At 42.0% G+C, this 8,235-nt stretch overlaps 1 long non-coding RNA gene across 1 annotated transcript; it reads left to right on the forward strand.

Moving 5' to 3' along the window:
• Positions 1–4,143: 4,143 nt before the first annotated feature.
• On the forward strand, positions 4,144–7,801 carry LOC120298388. Its single transcript, XR_005554065.1, has 2 exons — positions 4,144–4,178; positions 7,373–7,801. It is a non-coding gene; the product is annotated as an uncharacterized LOC120298388 (long non-coding RNA).
• Positions 7,802–8,235: the final 434 nt, after the last annotated feature.

Raw genomic sequence — 8,235 nt, forward strand, 5'->3', positions numbered from 1 at the left:
CGATGGTTCTTAGAACCAGAAAGGAAACCTCAATGGCCCCTTTCTAATGCTAGGTGTGGCCGTTGATCTATAAAAGATTTTATAGTTTCCTAGCTTTGCAGATTGAGCGGAGGAACAAGTTGCGCTCTTCTGCCAAATGTTCCTCGAAAGAGACGACGCATGCTGGGCATGGCAGAGGAAGAAACCAAAGAGAAAGAAGAAGAAAGAAAGTAGAACCAAATAGCAAGAAAATGTCTCCAGCTCAAGCCTTTGGCTGTGATGGCACCTCCTACACTGTGAGGTAAGTTTAGTTGAGTCTTGTATTCTTCACAGTCTCAGGGTATGGAGGGAGGCGGATGATCCGTTATGCCAGGGGTCCCCAACCCCTGGTCGGTGGACCATCACTGGTCCGCAGCATGCCAGCAAGTGGGTCACACAAATAAGCAAAGCTCCATCCTCAAGATTCAGGCAGTATTCAAAACCACACCCCCTCTGGTCCACAGAAAACCTTTCTCCACGGCACCGGTCCTTGGTGCCCAAAAGGTTGGGAACCTCTGCATTATGCCTAGATAAGGAATGGTAACACCTGCATCTGAGCTAATAGTAACCATTGTGTATTGTGCATTCTTAGGAGTAAAACTCCAGGGGCAGCTGATGTAACATTGATATTTTTTTTTAATCTCAAAGGCGTCTAATATACCATCTTAGAAAACAGAAGACACAGTTGTCAGCCTGCAGTGTTGATGGTGAAAATGGAGAAAGAAGGAATGGAATAAAAGAATGAATATGGTCTCCATCAAGAATGCTACTTCACCAACTCAATCACAACTGAGCTGTAGATATAAAGTTTTAAATGTTTGTTGCCAGGCATAAATTTAGCCATGGCGATGGTTCTTAGAACTGGGGGGGGGGGCCTCTCAATGGCCCCTTTTAAAGCTAGGCATGGCTGCTGATAGATTATAGACTTTATGGTTTTCTTGCCTGGCATAATTTTAGCCATGGCAATGGTTTTCAGAACCTGAAATAAATCCGCAACAGCCCTTTTCTAATGCTAGGTGTGGCTGTTGATCTACAAAAGATTTTATAGTTTTTTTAGTTTTGCAGTCTGAGTGGAGAAACCAGTGCACTCTTGCTGACAAATGTTCTTCGAAAGGGACAACCCTTGCTGTGCACAGCAGAGGAAGACACAAAAGCAAAGAAAGAAAAAAGAAGACCCAGACAGCAAGAAAATGTCTCCAGCTCAAGCCCTATTAGCCTTGCCTGGCATAATTTTAGCCATGGCAATGGGAACGCCTCCTAATGCTAGGTGTGGCTGTGAGATTTTATAGTTTAGTTTAGTCTTGTATTCTTCAAAGGATATGGAGGGAGGTGGTGTGGTCTTCCCTACTTCTTGATCCGTTATGCCAGGGCTCCCCAATCCCTGGTCTGTGGACCAGCACCGGACTGCAGCATGCCAGCAAGTGGGCCACACAAACAAGCAAAGCTCCATCCTCAGGATGCAGGTATTCAACACCCCCCCCCCGGTCCGCGGAAACCCTTTATCCACAGCACCATTCCCTGGTGCCCAAACAGTTGGGAACCTCTGCATTATACCTAGATAAGGAACGGTAACACCTGCATCTGAGGTAATAGTAACCACTATACTTTGTGCATTCTTAGGAGTAAAACTCCAGGGGCAACTGAAGTAATACTATTTTTTTTAACTCAAAGGCTTCTACTACACCATCTTAGAAGATAGAAGACTCAGCTGCCAGCCTGCAGTGTTGATGGTGAAAATGGAGGAAGAAGGAATAGAACACAAGAATGAATATGGTCTCCATCAAGAATGCTACTTCACCAACTCAATCACAACTGAATTGTAGATAATAAATTTTAAATGTTTGTTGCCAGGCGTAAATTTAGCCATGGCAATGGTTCTTAGAACTGGGAGGGGGGGAACTCTCAATGGCCCCTTTTAAAGCTAGGCATGGCTGTTGATAGATTATAAACTTTATGGTTTTCTTGCCTGGCATAATTTTAGCCATGGTAATGGTTTTCAGAACCTGAAATAAAACCTCAACAGTCCTTTTCTAATGCTAGGTGTGGCTGTTGATCTATAAAAGATTTTATAGTTTTTTTAGCTTTGCAGACTGAGTGGAGAGCAAGTGCACTCTTGCTGACAAATGTTCCTCAAAAGAGACAACCCTTGCTGACAGCAGAGGAAGAAACAAAGCGAAGAAAGAAAAAAGAAGACCAAGACAGCAAGAAAATGTCTCCAGTTCAAGCCCTATTAGCCTTTGGCTGTGATGGCGCCTCCTACACTGTGTGGTAAGTTTAGTTGAGTTGTATTCTTCAAAGTTTTATGATATGGAGGGAGGTCAATGGTCTTCCACTACTTGTTGATCTATTATGCCAGGGGTCCTCAACCCTCAGTCTGTGGACCAGCACTGGACCGCACCATGCCACCAAGCAGGCCACACAAACAAGCAAACTCCATCCTCAGGATGCAGGTATTCAATACCCCCTCTGGTCCGCGGAAACCCTTTATCCATGGCACCATTCCCTGGTGCCCAAATGGTTGGGAACCTCTGCATTATGCCTAGATAAGGAAAGGTAACACTTGCACGTGAGGTAATAGTAACCACTGTACTTTGTGCATTCTTCGGAGTAAAACTCCAGGGGCAGCTGAAGTAATACTATTTTTTTTAACTCAAAGACTTCTGCTACAGCATCTTAGAAGACAGAAAGATGAAAATGGAGGAAGAAGGAATGGAACGCAAGAATGAATATCAAGAATGCTACTTCACCACATAAATCAAAACTGAACTGTAGATAATAGATTTAATACTTTTCTTGCCAGCTGTAAATTTAGCCACGGCAATGGTTTTTAGAACCAGAAAGGAAACTTCCCCAACAGCCCTTTTAAATGCTAGACACAGCTGTTGATTGATTATAGATTTTATAGTTTTCTGCCTGGCATAATTCTGGCCATGGCGATGATTCTTAGAACCAGAAAGAAAGCCTCAACGGCCCTTTTTAATACTAGGTGTGGCCGTTGATCTATAAAAGATTTTATAGCTTTAGAGTCCCTGAGATTGAGGGGAGGAACATTTGCACACCTGTTGCCAAATGTTCCTCAGAAGAGACACAGAGGAAGAAACAAAGGCGAAGAAAGAAAAAAGAAGAACCAAGACAGCAAGAAAATGTCTGCAGCTCAAGCCCTATTAGCCTTTGGCTGTGATGGCACCTCCTACGCTGTGAGGTAAGTTGTATTCTTCAGAGTCTTAGGATATGGAGTGAAGTGGATGGTCCATTCTTCCTAGGAAATTGATGGTCCATTCTTCCTAGGTAAGTAGGGGGTAACAATGCTTCTGAGGTAATAGTAACCACAGTGTATTGTGCATTCATAGGAGTAAAACGCCAGTGGCAGCTGAAGTAATGCTGATTTTTTTTTTGTCTCAAAGGCATGTACTACAGCATCTTAGAGGACAGAAGACTCAGCGTCGATGGTAAAAGTACAAGAAGAAGGAATGGAAATTAAGAAGAATATAATGTTTTAGATAATAGATTTTATATCGTTCTTGCCTGGCATAAATTAAGCCCTGGCAATGGTTATTAGAACCAGAAAGGAAACCTCCCCAACAGCCCTTTTAAATGCTAGGCATGGCTGTTGATCGATAATAGATTTTATAGTTTTCTGCCTGGCGTAATTTTAGCCATGGTGATGGTTCTTAGAACCAGAAAGAAAACTTCAACGGACCATTTAAAAGACCAGTGTGGCCCGTGATTAATTATAGATTTTATAGATTTCTGCCTGGCATAATTCTAGCCATGGCGATGGTTCTTAGAACCAGAAAGGAAACCTCTAAGTGGCCCTTTTTAATGCTAGGTGTGGCTGTTGATCCATTATAGGATTTTATACCTTTCTTGCCTGGCATAATTCTAGCCATGGCGATGGTTCTTAGAACCAGAAAGAAAGCCTCAACAGCCCTTTTTAATGCTAAGTGTGGCCGTTGATCTATAAAAGCTTTTGTAGCTTTAGAGTCCCTGAGATCGAGGGGAGGAACATTTGCACGCCTGTTGCCAAATGTTCCTCAGAAGAGACACGGAGGAAGAAACAAAGGCGAAGAAAGAAAAAAGAAGAACCAAGACAGCAAGAAAATGTCTCCAGTTCAAGCTCTATTAGCCTTTGGCTGTGATGGCGCCTCCTACGCTGTGAGGTAAGTTGTATTCTTCAAAGTTTTATGATATGGAGGGAGGTCAATGGTCCCCCCCCCAGCAAAAAAAATTGATGGTCCATTCTTCCTAGGTAAGTAGGGGTAACACCTGCATCTGAGGTAATAGTAACCACAGTGTATTGTGCCTTCTTAGGTGTAAAACCTCAGTGGCAGCTGAAGTAACGTTGATTTTTTTTTTATTTCAAAGGCATGTACTACAGAATCTTAGAAGACAGAAGACTCAGCTTTGATGGTAAAAGTACAAGAAGAAGGAATGGAAATCAAGAATGAATACGATCTTGTAGATAGTTGATTTTATATCTTTTTTGCCTGGCATAAATTAAGCCCTGGCAACGGTTCTTAGAACCAGAAAGAAAGTTTCAATGGACCTTTTAATTCTAGGTGTGGCCATTGATTGATAATAGATTTTATAGTTTTCTGCCTAGTGTAAATTTAGCCATGGCTATGGTTCTGAGAACCAGAAAGAAAACCTCTCAGTGGCCCATTTAAATGACCAACGTGGCCAGTGATTAATCATAGATTTTATAGTTTTCTGCCTGGCGTAATTTTAGCCATGGCGATCGATATTAGAATCAGAAAAAAAGTTTCAATGGACCTTTTTAATTCTAAGTGTGGCCATTGATGGATAATAGATTTTATACCTTTCTTGCCTGGCATACTTCTAGCCATGGCGATGGTTCTTAGAACCAAAAGAAAACCTCAATGGCCCTTTTTAATGCTAGGTGTGGCTGTTGATCAATTATAGATTTTATACCTTTCGTGCCTGGCATAATTCTGGCCATGACGATGGTTCTTAGAACCAGAAAGAAAGCCTCAACGGCCCTTTTTAATGCTAAGTGTGGCCGTTGATCTATAAAAGATTTTGTAGCTTTAGAGTCCCTGAGATCGAGGGGAGGAACATTTGCACGCCTGTTGCCAAATGTTCCTCAGAAGAGACACGGAGGGAGAAACAAAGCCGAAGAAAGAAAAAAGAAGAACCAAGACAGCAAGAAAATGTCTCCAGTTCAAGCCCTATTAGCCTTTGGCTGTGATGGCGCCTCCTACGCTGTGAGGTAAGTTGTATTCTTCAAAGTTTTATGATATGGAGGGAGGTCAATGGTCGTCCCCCCAAAAAAAATTGATGGTCCATTCTTCCTAGGTAAGTAGGGGTAACACCTGCATCTGAGGTAATAGTAACCACAGTGTATTGTGACTTCTTAGGTGTAAAACCTCAGTGGCAGCTGAAGTAACGTTGATTTTTTTTTTTATTTCAAAGGCATGTACTACAGCATCTTAGAAGACAGAAGACTCAGCTTTGATGGTAAAAGTACAATAAGAAGGAATGGAAATCAAGAATGAATACGATCTTGTAGATAGTTGATTTTATATCTTTCTTGCCTGGCATAAATTAAGCCCTGGCAACTGTTCTTAGAACCAGAAAAAAAGTTTCAATGGACCTTTTTAATTCTAAGTGTGGCCATTGATGGATAATAGATTTTATACCTTTCTTGCCTGGCATAATTCTAGCCATGGCGATGGTTCTTAGAACCAAAAGAAAACCTCAATGGCCCTTTTTAATGCTAGGTGTGGCTGTTGATCCATTATAGATTTTATACCTTTCTGGCCTGGCATAATTCTGGCCATGGCGATGGTTCCTAGAACCAGAAAGAAAGCCTCAACGGCCCTTTTTAATGCTAAGTGTGGCCGTTGATATATAAAAGCTTTTGTAGCTTTAGAGTCCCTGAGATCGAGGGGAGGAACATTTGCACGCCTGTTGCCAAATGTTCCTCAGAAGAGACACGGAGGAAGAAACAAAGGCGAAGAAAGAAAAAAGAAGAACCAAGACAGCAAGAAAATGTCTCCAGTTCAAGCTCTATTAGCCTTTGGCTGTGATGGCGCCTCCTACGCTGTGAGGTAAGTTGTCTTCTTCAAAGTTTTATGATATGGAGGGAGGTCAATGGTCCCCCCCCCCCAAAAAAATTGATGGTCCATTCTTCCTAGGTAAGTAGGGGTAACACCTGCATCTGAGGTAATAGTAACCACAGTGTATTGTGCCTTCTTAGGTGTAAAACCTCAGTGGCAGCTGAAGTAACGATGATTTTTTTTTTATTTCAAAGGCATGTACTACAGCATCTTAGAAGACAGAAGACTCAGCTTTGATGGTAAAAGTACAAGAAGAAGGAATGGAAATCAAGAATGAATACGATCTTGTAGATAGTTGATTTTATATCTTTCTTGCATGGCATAAATTAAGCCCTGGCAACGGTTCTTAGAACCAGAAAGAAAGTTTCAATGGACCTTTTAATTCTAGGTGTGGCCATTGATTGATAATAGATTTTAGTGTTTTCTGCCTGGTGTAAATTTAGCCATGGCTATGGTTCTTAGAACCAGAAAGAAAACCTCTCAGTGGCCCATTTAAATGACCAACGTGGCCAGTGATTAATCATAGATTTTATAGTTTTCTGCCTGGCGTAATTCTAGCCATGGCGATCGATCTTAGAATCAGAAAAAAAGTTTCAATGGACCTTTTTAATTCTAAGTGTGGCCATTGATGGATAATAGATTTTATACCTTTCTTGCCTGGCATAATTCTAGCCATGGCGATGGTTCTTAGAACCAAAAGAAAACCTCAATGGCCCTTTAAAATGCTAGGTGTGGCTGTTGATCCATTATAGATTTTATACCTTTCTTGCCTGGCATAATTCTGGCCATGGCGATGGTTCTTAGAACCAGAAAGAAAGCCTCAACGGCCCTTTTTAATGCTAAGTGTGGCCGTTGATCTATAAAAGCTTTTGTAGCTTTAGAGTCCCTGAGATCGAGGGGAGGAACATTTGCACGCCTGTTGCCAAATGTTCCTCAGAAGAGACACGGAGGAAGAAACAAAGGCGAAGAAAGAAAAAAGAAAAAAGAAGAACCAAGACAGCAAGAAAATGTCTCCAGTTCAAGCCCTATTAGCCTTTGGCTGTGATGGCGCCTCCTACGCTGTGAGGTAAGTTGTATTCTTCAAAGTTTTATGATATGGAGGGAGGTCAATGTTCCCCCCCCCCAAAAAAAAAAATTGATGGTCCATTCTTCCTAGATAAGTAGGGGTAACACCTGCCTCTGAGGTAATAGTAACCACAGTGTATTGTGCCTTCTTAGGTGTAAAACCTCAGTGGCAGCTGAAGTAATGTTGATTTTTTTTTTTTATCTCAAAGACATGTACTCTACACCATCCTAGAAGACAGAAGACTCACTTGTCAGCCTGCAGTGTTGATGGTGAAAAAGGAGGAAGAAGGAATGGAACGCAAGAATAAACATGATCTCCACCAAGAATGCTATTTCACCAATTATGTCAAAACTGACCTTTAGAACAATCGCTGAAAATGTAAGCCACTTTCATGATCACACCACACTACACATTTTAATCCTATCTGTGACCATTGCTACATAATAGGGATTCTCGTTTTCTTGCCTGTTGTATTTTTAGCCCAGTCTAGGTGTGTTCCATGATGTACATAAGATTCCATACTTTTCTTGCCTCCTTACTGTTAGGCCTGGTAATGGTTCTTAAAACCCAAAAGAAAATGTCTATGGCCCTTTCTATTGCTAGGCTTGGTCACTGATTATTAAAACAGTAATTAGTATTCTGGCCTAGTGTAATGTTAGCCACATCTGTACTTCTTAGAACTTGAGAAGGGCCACACAAGCATTCCACATGCCAATCCATCCTGTAAATAGTGATGACTCATTTTTAGAGGTCTTTCAGTCCCTGAGCTTGTGTGACACTCACACCGAATGGATGTGGATAATTATCGGCTCCCAGACTCACTCAGTCCATGAGCAGATACTTTCTGAGACTCACACTAGACGTCTCTCTCTTTCAGTCCCCGAGTGAGCAGCGAGGGCAAATCACACTGGAGGCGTCAACAGCCCTCGGCTGGAAGTCTCTCCCGGTCCCTGAGGCTCCCCAACTGAGTCTCAAACTGGAAGGGAATCCTTTTGGATCGCTTCCCTCACTGGTCAATGATGATCATGATCATTGCAGTCCATGAAACCAGAGAGACAAAAGAGATGCACT

The sequence above is a fragment of the Crotalus tigris genome, unplaced genomic scaffold (genome assembly GCF_016545835.1).
Source record: "Crotalus tigris isolate CLP2741 ecotype Arizona unplaced genomic scaffold, ASM1654583v1 scf7180000023831.13384, whole genome shotgun sequence".
Classification (NCBI taxonomy): domain Eukaryota; kingdom Metazoa; phylum Chordata; class Lepidosauria; order Squamata; family Viperidae; genus Crotalus; species Crotalus tigris.